General features: G+C 36.7%; 1 long non-coding RNA gene across 1 annotated transcript; it reads right to left on the bottom strand.

Moving 5' to 3' along the window:
• Positions 1 to 7,938: 7,938 nt before the first annotated feature.
• On the bottom strand, positions 7,939 to 12,246 carry LOC126829305 (uncharacterized). The gene is made up of 3 exons (XR_007683347.2): positions 12,164 to 12,246; positions 11,639 to 12,004; positions 7,939 to 9,870 (listed from the first exon to the last, which is right to left on the bottom strand). It is a non-coding gene; the product is annotated as an uncharacterized LOC126829305 (long non-coding RNA).
• Positions 12,247 to 13,666: the final 1,420 nt, after the last annotated feature.

The raw sequence follows: 13,666 nt of genomic DNA, 5'->3' as shown, positions 1-13,666 counted from the left end.
GATGCAGACCACCAAATATGTACTCAGTTGTTTATTGATACAACTTTCTTTGGGCTACTTGTTACATTGAATTGCTATATTCTACTAAATTATATTCTACTAATATTCATGATTTAGAGACGGAAGCGTGACGTAGTTAAAAGATCGTTTACGTTGGAATGAATGTACGGTGAATAGTTAGAGGGGTTTTTTTTTTTAGTATACTACTTTCAATTTGTGTTATGAAATGTAGCGATTTGGACACGAATGTAGGGCGAAAGTTATTTTTAGTCTTTCTCTCCCTTTTCCCCCCTTTTGCATGGCGATTTTTGTTGACTTTTTGGTGTCGAGTCGAAGAAAAGGGTTTGAAAATATATTTTCTGCCAGGTTTTGGTGAATATTCATGATTTTGAGGCGGAAGGATACAAGAGTTGAGAGGTTGGTTAGGTTGAAATGTAGGGTCAAAAATTGCATGTTTTTTTATCTCTACTTCCTGCGTGTGTATCTCAAGTTTTCCATGGTGAACCTCATACGTGCTTTTGGGCAAGGGGTTGCCACATGTTGCTCCATCTGCGGTAGAAAGCGTTCTACCCAACGAAAATTTGGGAAAAAGTTAGAGCCGGTCTAAGAGACGAGAATTAACATTAAAGTCAATCTGTGATCTGTGGTCTGTCTAGCCGCCTGAAACCATTTAAATTGGAGTTGCCTCCCTTGTCCTGGCTCACACGCCTCATTGGGTTTACACAAAGACTTTAATGTTAATTCTCGTCTCTTTGGTCGACTCTAATGTTTACCCAGGTTGGGGTCCCAAAAGCATGTGCGTGGTTGTCCATGGAAATCTGGAGATACACGACCTGGAAGTAGCATACTAGTAGTAGTAAACATGGAACTATCCGCCTATGGGTGACGTGGTCGTGGGCAAGATTCCGTTTCGACGTTTCACGCGCTGGTTGTCCCTTTCAGCTTCGCAACTTTCGTAAATCATTTACTGTATATGACACCATAAGAAAACACCAATTTTAAATAATAAATGTCAGTGTATTGATCAACAATTACAGTTTACAGTAGACAAATGACAAACATAAAACATCTTAGTTCAGGATTCACGTAATCATATAAATATGAAAAGTTCACCAATTACTCACGAAAGAAAGTCACATCTTCACGGGTTTCACTAGAATGACTAAATTACAGAATTAAGAGTTCACCACATAATTAACTGCTCACAAAATGTTCACGGGGTTTCACTGATCATATTCACAAAAGTTTAATTCACGATTCACATATTTACCACAACAATGCGGTCAGTAGCGGATTATCAGTGACGCTGATGAGGCTGCAGCCTCAGGCCCAAAGATTTTGTAAAAAAAATATTTTTAGACTTGTCTGATACGATTAAAAACGCATAGACAATGAATGTTAGGGGGGTGGGGTTTAGGCCCAACGGGAATTAACATAGGCCCTGACCCGAAATTAATTAGGCCCACGCCATTTTAAATAGGCCCTATTGTTTGGAGATCTGATCTTATTTTTTAAACGTAGGCCTACAATGTACGTTAAATCCTTGTAAGTTTTCGGTTATGTCTTGCTTAATATATTGTATCCACGTGACGTCATTTATGGGCATATAAAGTTACATTACGTTTATAATGTTAGCAACTACCTTGGCTCTAACTTTAAAAACTAAATAGGCCCTCCAGCAACTGCCGCCTCAGGCCTTGGTGGAGCAGCGGGGGGATTAAAATGCCAATTAAAATGATTTCTGACACTGAAATTGTTCAACTGAGTTTGATCCAAGGCTTGAATAGCTTCTTTAAATTCTTTGTTACAGGACGCTAAATTTGTTCCGTTGTCGGAGTACACATCTTTCGGGTAGCCTCTACGAGCAATGAAACGACGAATAGCTGCAATACAGGAACTAGTATCTAACGACTTGGCAGTTTCTACATGTATGTGCACTGCACGTGACGAAAAACAAGTAAAAATCACACCATATCTTTTCTTCATGGAGCGTCCTACTTTAATTTCGAACGGACCGAAATAATCAATCCCAACATGCATAAATGCTGGTTCATCAGCTAATAAGCGAGAAGACGGTAAATTCGTCATCTTTTGTTCACCGACTCGTGACTGTATTTTACGACACACTACACATTTTCGCAATATACTTTCCGCGAGAACGGAGAACACCAGATTTAATTATCCAAAAACTTTGACGTAACTCTGCAAGGGTATGGTTACGACCTTGATGACCTACTTTAACATGGCAATATCTTAATATTAACCTTGAAACATGACTATCCTTTGGTAGAATAATCTGATGCTTTGCATCATAACACAATGAGGAATTCTCTAACCTTCCTCCCACGCGCAATAAATCGTTTTTTAACACTGGGTCTAAGTCCGTAAGAACACTATTTGATTTCACGTTAGATTCACCGTCACGTAAACACTGGATTTCTTCAGGGAAAGCACTATACTGTACAAATCTTACAACAGCATGCTCTGCATTTATCATCTCGTCGGCAGATAATCGTTCACTTCTCAAACTAACAGGAATTTCTCTACTTTTACTTTTCAGCTTTAATATGGATTTTAAACTAGCCACCATGAAACAGCTCTTTTTAATTTTGTCCAGTCTGAGTAATGTTCAAACATTTGATTCACAACACTGTTAGCCTCTTGACTAATCTTTACCGCGTTCACATCAATGGATATAATATCTAAATTGTCACATGTCGGCATTTCCGCTGGCCATTCACTTTTAGGCTTAATTAGAAAGTCTGGTCCACTTAACCAATTAACTTGAGTTAAATTTAATGCGGAGAGTCCACGAGACGCATGGTCCGCTGGATTCTGTTCAGAAGGCACGTAGTTCCACTGATTAATTTCTGAACCATCATGAATCACAGCTAGTCTATTTGCCACAAATACCTGATGTCGCATTTTTTCGTTGCGAATGTATTTGATAACCGTTTGACTGTCTGTCCAAAAATGTACTTCGTTCACCGGAATTGTGAGTTCTGACATCAACATGCTGTTTATTCTAACAATGGAAGTAGCCGCAGACAATTCTAATTTCACGATCGTATGCGGTCTCAATGGAGCGACACATGATCTACCAAGTAGAAACGCACAGCTTACCTCATCATTTTCACTTTCAAATCTAACGTAACTTGCTGTACCGTAACCATCACTTGAGGCGTCTGCAAAATGATGTAACTGGATATTACTGATTTTTCCAAAATTCTTTGGTTTTATACAACGTTCGACTGATATGTTTATCCAATTTTGCCACTGAATTTGTTGTGCATAAGGAATACATGTAGGTTCGTCCCATGAAAGTTTTTCACGACACAGTTCCTGTAAGATCATTTTAGCTTTTAAAACAAAGGGGGACGCGAAACCCAAAGGATCATACACAGACGACATAGCAGATAATGTTTCGTCGCGTACATTTCGATGACAGTGTAGGTTTTCTACTCTGAACACAATACTGCACAGGTTCTGTGTTTATGTTACCACCAGGCCACCATAGAAATCTCATCATGTCACAATCAAACTTGTTCACACGTACCTGGTAAAACATACTTTCAATGTCTGCCATAAATGCATAAATGTCTTGTCGCCATCTTAATAAAACTCCTAAAAGTTTGTTTGTTAAATCAGGACCGGGTAATAACAGCGAATTTAACGAAACACCGTCAAATATTAAAGGACAATTGAAGACAACTCTCACTTTGTCTGGTTTGCGAGGATGGCTAACATTGTGGTGTGGAATAAACCATACTCTTCCGTCACTTCTATTAATTTTGTTTTTCGGGACCTTTTCGGCATAATTCTTGGTTTCTAAATTGGTCATGAATTCTGTGTACTGTTCACGCAGTGTACTATTGGCAGTTAATCTCCTTTTAAGCCTATATGCAAACATTTCTGCCTGTAGTTTGTTATTTGGCATACAAATAGTCCTATCACGAAATGGCAGATCTGTAATGTAATGATTGTCAACTAACTTTATGGAATTATCCATGATATTCAGGAACTGTTTGTCCTCCACAGATGAAAGTTTCTTATCTTCAGATAATTTTTCACCAAATTCCAAGTTGAAGTACCTCTTCACTTGAGCTTCTAAATTATCATCCAATCGACAATAACTAACATTCACAGTATTAGAAACATGATCACTTAATTTACCAGGAAGTCCATAAAATAACCATCCAATGGGTGATTTCACTGCATATGGCTCTCCTATATTACCAACAGCAACTTCCAACGGTATGGTTGCGGCTGGGAAGTTTATTCCTATCATTATGGTCACTTCTGGGATACAATATTCATCGGGTGCTAAGTCAAGTAGAGTTATACCTCTTAAATGCTTCCAGTTTTCCAAGTCAATTTGTTTGGGGGCATCGGATACTGAAGCAGGCAATTTATCTTTCACATAAGCTTGGGGTAAATCTAAAAATTTGTCACCTTTAAAATCACTGATCTCCAGCACATCAATTACCAAAGGCGTTTTAATTGTCTCTTCTAAGTTCATGGTCTTCAACATAACGTGTGTTGATTTACACTGCAACTTTAAGGCATTCACAAGAATAGAGTCTAGAAATAGAGCACTACACCCATTATCGACAAAGGCATAGGTTTGTATAATGATATCACTGAGTTTAGCGTTCAGTTTTACTGGAACAATAGCCATTAAAGGATTACCGCTGTCCAAAATGTTCGCTTTTCCACAACCAGAAGATACAGAAGGTTTTGGTTCAGTTTTATTAACAGATTCAGGTCCACTGTACTGATATTGTGGTCTGCGTATATCTTTACTTGAATCATGTAGTATGGTTGAGTGAAATCTTTGACATTTCTGACATTTTGCCCACTCAGGGTTTTCACTTTTTAGATTTTAAGTGTCCCGGATTAAGACATCCGTAGCATAAACCTAATTTCCTCACAGTTTCCGATTTCTGATCCGTTGTTAATGATCCAAATTTCCTACAGATTGAAAGTCCATGAAATGTATTTGGTCCACATAATAAACAAGGCACTGGCTTAAGTGCCAAGTTTTCTTTTAATTGTGTACTAAAGGCTTTCTTTGCGATTGCAGTTGGTTTCTTTAAATTATATAAAGATTGGGCTTGGTTCTGTTGTGATCTGTACTGATAGCCTAACCCGCTAATTCTAGGGTCATTTTCATTTCTCGATATAAGACCTACAAAGTTTTCGAAGTCGCACAGGGTTGGGGATCTAGATTCACATTCATGTATTTTACCTACTTTTGCAATCGTCTGTCGTTGTAAAGGTATGGGGAGTTTTGAACACAATGTCTTTATAAATTCAAATCCACCCATGCTATTCATTTCACAACTTTATCACCAGACTGTATTTTTGTCCAGTTTTCTGCTTTACTAAGGAAAGCAGATGCAATAAGAGGGGGTCACCATAATCTCTCTGCAGTAAAGATTTAGCCCATACATAACCTTGTTTAGCAGGCTCAATTAAAGGACAAAATCTGATCAAATCGTGTGCTTCACCTCGGGTACATGTATACTTTAGTAAGAATTCTAAACGCTGTTCTGGATTACTTGTATTCTTCTCAATAACAAGCTCAAAGTTTTTAATGAATGTTTGATATAACAAAATCTTATGCCGTCAAAGGGTTTGAGGTCCTGGGACGGTAAGCTTTGACCTTTTTGATTTTCTAAAAGTTTGTTGAATACTTCCATTAGGTTCATTCACGGTTTCACTAGGAGAATTTACAGATCTAGGGTGCACCAATGTGTTCACTGGTGTATTTGGGGTGGGGGTGTGCTGTCAATTTCAGTAGGGGGTTCTTGAATGTTACTTCAGAATCTGATTCTTTACCACGACGGATTTGTTCAAATGTTAAGTATACATCTTTTATCGCTTGAAGTTTGGCTTTCAAACTTATTTCCTTTTGTTTTCTATTTAGCTCATCAGTTCTTCTATTTAGCTCATCAGTTCTCCGCTGTCATTCAGACTTTCCCTGCTCTAACACATTAGCTTCTTTCAAGGCCGCTAACTCGTAACTTAATTCAATTTCACGTTGAATGTTCTTCGACTTCATTCTGAAAGTTTTTGACTTTGTTGATCTTGCAGACACATTTGATATACTGTCGTCGGGCATAATAACAGGCACATCATTATTATTAGATCTATTACCATTGTTAATACTTTCTTCATTCTGAACACTGAACAAATGCTGCACCGGCCCCATTTGGGACATTACCGGCTTCATCTCCTTCATTTGGATCGTTCATATTGTCGAGATGGACAATATTTTCATTGTCTAAACTTTCATTCAATCATTGACATTATTCAAACCATCACGTTGTAGCTGATTATTTTGCAAAGTTTGACCGATTTCACCATTATCAACAGACATTTTGTAATTCACTGCCACATAAAATGATGTCAACAACAGAAAAAGATACACGAAAGTAACAAATTTTAGAGCGTTTTTCACTAATATGGGTGACGTGGTCGTGGGCAAGATTCCGTTTCGACCTTTCACGCGCCTGTTGTGGTGCTGGTGTAGTGGTTCAAGGTAAGGTTGTCCCTTTCAGCTTTGCAACTTTCGTAAATCTTTTACTGTATACGACACCATAAGAAAACACCAATTTTAAATAATAAATGTCAATGTATTGATCAACAAATTACAGTTTACAGTAGACAAATGACAAACATATAAAACATCTTAGTTCAGGATTCACGTAATCATATAGGCCTAAATATGAAAAGTTCACCAATTATTACTCACGAAAGAAAGTCACGTGTTCACTAGAATGACTAAATTACAGAAATTAAGAGTTCACCACATAATTAACTGCTCACAAAATGTTCACGGGGATTCACTGATCATATTCACAAAAGTTTAATTCACGATTCACATATTTACCACAAAAACGGTTTCGAAGCCGGCGGGGACATTCTTGCCCGCCCGCCACACCAAGCTTCGGTCACATCCCATAATTATCAACAATCACCAAGACAATAGACGCGATTATACAATAATGACATCTTTTTAAGAAATAAAGACTAGGTCAATTAGACTCTCATTACTGAAATTGTACACGAGTAACTCACATTTCAATCACATTGTCAAATAACTAATAAATACCGAATGCAATAATTTGGACATTACACCGCCCGACATTTCAACGTACCCGCTAAGCAACCTCTCAATTATGTTATCCTTCCGTCTCATGAATATTCACACAAACCTGGCAGAAAATGTAAATTCAAATCCTTTTCGTTGATTCTACACCCGACGGCGGATTATCCATGGTGCATTACTATGTGCCTATTCATCAAAAACGACCTAAATTCACTACCAAAAAGAACCCCACAAACTACTACAAAAATTATAAAGACCTACCTACACATAGGCCTGTGAGTCAACTAAATTTAGGCTCTTACCTTTTTATTTGAATGTTTTAATCAGTCGTTGACTTTTATTGAAACCCCGGTCTTCATTAGCCTAGCCGATGCATAATAGTAGGACGTTAAAACCCATTTCATTTATTGAAACAATCTAGGAGATCTGTTACAGATGAATGGTTCCAATGGAATACCACAGACTCTCTGTCGGAGGTGACTCTCATTAACATGCTGAAACTTTTAAAGCTAAAACGCAAATTGAACACATCATTGCTATATGTTGTTTTGTTTTGTTTTTTTATATATATAATTTAGCATTATTGAACATTGAAGGTGCAACTTTAGTCAGAAATTAGTCAAGCCAATAAATATTGGGAGGGTAGCTGGCCAGGGGCCCCCGAGTGCGTTAGGACTCCTATGCGTCGTAATCCGTTACTATTTACACCAAACGCCAATAAAAATCGCCTTGCAAACAGGGGAAAAGGGAGAACCCGTTTTTATTAATATATTACTATTACAAAATTTACGAGTAACAAATTTTGTAAACTATTTTATTCGAGATCAAATGCCTTACGGCATATAAATAAAGAAAATATACATTGCATCGATGGCACAATCATACAGAGTCATTGAGAACAATAATAATAATATAATCAGCTACCGAACCGTAAGTAAACTTTCTCTTACACACAAAGCCTGTTTTAAAAATTTAACCAGATTGTTCAAAACCTTTACTTTGTTTGATGCGAACTACTGGGTAAGTTTACATACCGAAGTTTTTACAAAATAATACCGTTTAAGGTATTGTTCTCTGATCGATTTTTTAAACAGGACACTTCAGGACAAAATGGAATTCATCTTCAGTGTCGTCATTACCACAAAGTAGTTTGTAAATGACAATTTTGCAGAAGAATAATTATGCATACGCAAGGTATAAATCGAAAGAATAAAACAAAGGAGTTTGTTGCTCTAGCATTAACTGGGTGGCGATCTGTTAAATATAGTCACCTGCTCATATGGATTGGGACAGAACTGTTTCCCAAGTCCTTGACAGAATGTGTTTTAAAGGGTCAACCTCGATTATATTTTGGAGAATAAAACTGCTTAATTTTGTGTTAAAAGCCCTTAAAATCCTATACCTTAGGGCCGAGCAACTAACTCAATATACGTGATAACTTTTTTAAACAACTTAAACCCGTCAGTCTTCATCTGGGAATGGATAACGGTGTCCTAAGCTGTATTATACAGTGTCCGGATAAAACCAAACTTTAAACCGAAATCTTAAAAGGGTTACCTGACCCGATAAGCGGTTTTGACGTTCTTGCCCAAACGACTTGATATTTTGAGCTGAGGTAAATTCACCATTTCTCTATATTTTGGCGCTTATTTCATACGTACACGAACTTTTATTTCTGAGACTCTGATAAAATCGGGATGATTCCTTTAATCTAATGTTTGAAAGAACAGAGTAATAAATGTGTCATATGTGCACTGGCTACAACACTTTTGGTGACACCACAAGTTTAGCTAAAAATATTTAAAGCAAGCACAAAAAACAATAAAATGAGATACATTTTAAATAAATAACTTGGTGTATCAAATGGGTATTCGGAAATACAACTTGTGCTTTGATTTGTTTTCTACCGCTGCGAATGTCTACCCACGGGAACTCACTCAACAGACCATTTGATTGGCTCACCCCTCATATCAACCAGAACACATGTTTCAATTATTTCAGATCCTACTGCAGTAAACGCAGTTTTGAACTGTAAAAAACGAAACTGAAAATGATTTGTGTTTTAATCAGATGGTTTGGTGCTAAATAAATAGTGCTCAGAAAAAAAACACAGGGTCGGACAGGCGACTTCAATCGATCCAAAGCACTCTTTACCTCATCCACCAGTTTGTCTTATACAATGTAGAATATTGTCCTTTATGGATATTTACTATGTTCCGGTTTAATATTGGTGACCTGTACTACATGAAAAGCTAACTACCTCATTTCAGTTGATTTGTTTCAATGGCATTTAGTAAATCAACAGCAATAAGCGGTAATTATAGAATTGTGACCTGTGTATTCTTTTCAGTTGTCTGACTTAAATATTTTGTTTAAATGAGGTGGTTAAGTCAATTCAACACGAAAAGGATTCCATTCACAACACAGACTAACTCCAAATCCATGAGTAAAAAAGTAAAAACGAATTTTAACTGAACACAAAGGTGTCGTTAAATGATCAGCAACTAAACATAGAGTCAATACAGCAAAGAGGTACCAGTCTATAGCATTGTCAAATGAGCATATTGTCTATCCGGTCAATACAATATTAATGTAATATCAAGTATCCGGTCAATATACAATATTATTGCATAGTATCAAGAATCCCGTCAAGGTAAATACTTGAAAGGTTTGATATATAACACACCAGGATGACACAGCACTGCATGTGACATGCCTTTCTGTAATAGAACTTTCTGAGATTGTACTTCCTGAATCTGAAAAAAACAATGAATATCAATGCTGATTTATTTAGAACAAGATAAAGCTTAAGTAGGATTGACTTGGTCGTCGCGTGTTAAATGATCTTAACTACAGTATATGACGTTGTGGGGTGTTGAAGATTTAACCTGAATTTTTAATATAATATAACAGCCTCGAAAACAAAACAAAAACACTCAATAGTAGCGTATCATTTGAAGCATCGTTTGCAAACCGTATGACCAAGACAGTGGCCACAATGTATTTAGCTAAATTCAACTTCACAGGCTGTAGAAATGAAAATTATTGTAGACGGAATATGAATAACAGCTGAAATTGTTGATTGTTAATGTTAGTAAAATCCTGCTATTTATCCTAATCAAATTCAGCTCCCAAAACATGTATGTATTTATCTAATACACTAGCGAATTGTGTAGATTTATTAAAACCTACCCACAAGAACTATTAGATCAAGGAGAGAGAACGAGACAAAATATGTGTATAAGCATAAATTAATATTATAAATAATTCAGTTATAATAACCATGATTTTCCGAAAATGTTCTCATTTACGATTTTAACGAGTTAAAACACCATTAAGTGGTTTAGAAGAAGATGTGAGAACATATCTATATTGGCCACTTTAGGATGATCCTGAATCACCCCATATGAACGTCAGTTGTAAACATCATTTTTAAGGTATTGTAAAAGGTATGTGTCAATATTACGAATAATATTCATCAATAAATCTAAAACTCCAAAGTGAAATATTTATTTTTAGACAAGGTGGAGTCTTCTACCACAAAATCCTGAAGAAATATAACCTTACATCATGATATTAACTTACACCGTTCATAAAATTAGAGTCAGTCTGCGTACTATTTTAAAGGGGCTCAATCGCTAATATTTGGGATGTAGTAATTGACACACATGGGTCACAACGCATATAATAATGTAATATGAATGTACATATAAATTGATTTACATTCAATCGTTTAAATTAACTCTAATTTCTAAACAGTTATGTTTGGCGAAATACGCCAGAAGTCTCATTCGAACGGCAATCTCTAGCGTTTGGTTATTCCAGTCTAGACCGATAGTATTTATTGCGCATGCTCTCCAGATAAGAATATGAAGTAATCGTTTGACATGACTTGTGGAATATGTCTAGCCTGTTACAAATAGCACTGAAACGCATTATGATACACGATTCATGTACCAATGGTAAAATGTTTATTTTGTCGTAAATACTGGACATCAGACGCCCAACTTGACAAATAATTCGTGTTTTCAATGTCTAAGACTTTGAATGATATTGAGTTAGAGACTTAGCTACTATAAAGGAGACAAATTTGTATTGTAAATTTTAATTGTACATAATATTTATATATGATCATATTTTTGTTACTTTTTAAATATTTATCTACATAAAGGACTTGTGATAATGATATTTGTTTTTAATTTTATTTACTAATCTGCGATATGTTGTTTTATTGTATATAAATATACTGTAGACATATTTATCTCGTCTTTTTATATCACCATGTTTGGCGCAATATATCCCGGTTGGTGCTGTCGTCCAATTAAACATCATTTCAATAGAACAAAACTATATCCATACCCAAATGAGTGCATATTTGGTGGTCTGCATCCATGAACATTTTCTTCGGAAACCCTTATTTAATTTTTACTTTCGATTACCTCGGTTTACCTCGGTTGCTTAGTTACGAAGTGCCACAAACGTATAACTCCCTTGATATCGATTAGCAATTAAACTCTTACGTACCTTCGAGTCTGACATACTGTCGTTGAGTATCCGTTATATGTTTTACTTCCAGGCCGACTGTTGTACATTCATAGGTGCCTTGATCTTCGGTACTGGGGTTCCTAATAACCAGTTGTAGATAGGAACGTGTAGGGGAAGAGGGGTGAAATTCGCCGAAAATTTCATATGAAAACGAACGTTTTTTCCATCCCATCTTTGTGCCGTTTTCATCAATTGATCCAAGAAATACAGAACCTCTTTCAAGATGGATATTTGTGATTTTATCCAATCCAAGTCTAGATGACACCTCACAAAAAATGGTTAACGACTCGTCCCCATTTCGAAATGACGACGATGAAGTAATAATTATTTTTGTAGTATTCACAACTGAAAAATTGAAAGAATTTCGGTGAATATAAATTTAAATGAATGTACCAAAAAAACAAATAGGGCCTATAGGCTATATCGAATATAATGCGACAAAGGACAACGTTTTAAAAGCAATACGCCAATCACATTCCCCAAAATAACGATAACGAAGTTTACCTGTTGCTGTTAAAAGTAGTAGAGTGGTTATTACATGCAGCTTGTCCATTCTTCTTTTGGGCTTTTTATGATTCGTGATTATCACTCGGCAAACCTCAAGTCTGAGAATGCTTTGTGAACTCAAAATCTGGCTGACACCTGCATCACCCGGTTTCTATATAACATTCTAGAGGGTTGTGCTATTCCCTTTTCTATAGGATGAAATTCTATAGCATTCTACAGAATTTGGGGGGCCTGTAAGAAATTATGACCCCAAATATTCTGCAGTTTCTGTGGTGCAAATCACATAAATGTTCCAACATATTTATGCTAAAATTTCAAACGGAAAAAAATAGAGTATTCTATAATCGTTTTATAGTGTTTTCTATAGTGAATTCTGCAGTTATCTATTTGTCTTTAATCAGGTTTGTGAACAGACTGCAGTTGTCCCACTGTCTCTTGTTAATACTAACTTCTATGAAGTTGTTATACATGTACATTGAATTTAAAATTTTAAAATTCAACCAATAAACAAACAGTCTTCTCTTGGATTTAGCTAACGGATAATGGAACTGACTTTCCAGCAACAGAAATTTAACGGACTGTTAACAAACGACACGTTAGTCTATAACGATCGGTTAGGGTTTAACGGATCATTAAAATAACTTAGTTTTGAGCAACTAACTATTACACGATGCATCTTTATTTATTGTAAAAATATCGATATTATATTTGTTATTTAAATTAAAAATTCTCTTTATTTATTGTACATAGTCTGCATGACTGAAAGCCATACTGCAACAAATGTACATATAACAATTGACAAAATCGAGATAACAAGCATCTGTGGATAATTTCATGAAATAATTCACTACAAATGCACAAAACCGAAACGTCAGAGAACCATGAAACAAAGCAGGGGTCAGCTGAAATCAATATCAGGTATGTCCACCTTGAGCTCTTACACATGCCTGAAGTCGCCTTGGCATGGACTGGCACTACACTGTGGGATTGCTTGCCAATGATTTTGGAGTACCTGTGACGTTGATAGTAGCCCAAACCATGACGTCACCTCCCCCGAAACGATCCCTTTCCAGCACGCAGTTACGAGCAAAGCGTTCATGTCGACGTCGGTAGATACGGTGACGTCCATCAGGAAAAATGAGGTGGAATCGGGATTCATCTGGGAAGATCACATTTCGCCATGGTGTATTGTGCAGATACCCCTGATTTGCGGCCCATTGCTGCAAAAGGATTTGACCTTGGTATGATCTGATGTTCCAACAGTTTCCCTGGTAGTAGCAGTAGCTGACTGGAACCTGTTGCACAGATGCTGTAGTCTGATGTGGCGATCTTGAGCAGCGGTTGTTACAGGTGGCGCTTCAGGTCGGGGTCGATCGGCAACTCTTCCAGTGGCGTGGAAGCGTTGTCTGGGGCGAGCAATGGTCGATGGGTGGGCATTAAAGTGTCGGGCGACGGCTACCTGTTAAGCCCCCTTATCGAACATGCCAATAGCTCTGTTCC

The sequence above is a fragment of the Patella vulgata genome, chromosome 8, assembly GCF_932274485.2.
Source record: "Patella vulgata chromosome 8, xgPatVulg1.2, whole genome shotgun sequence".
In the NCBI taxonomy this organism is placed as follows: Eukaryota; Metazoa; Mollusca; class Gastropoda; family Patellidae; genus Patella; species Patella vulgata.
Note: the sequence above shows the minus strand (reverse complement) of the source record. Positions and strands in the feature narration are given on the sequence as shown.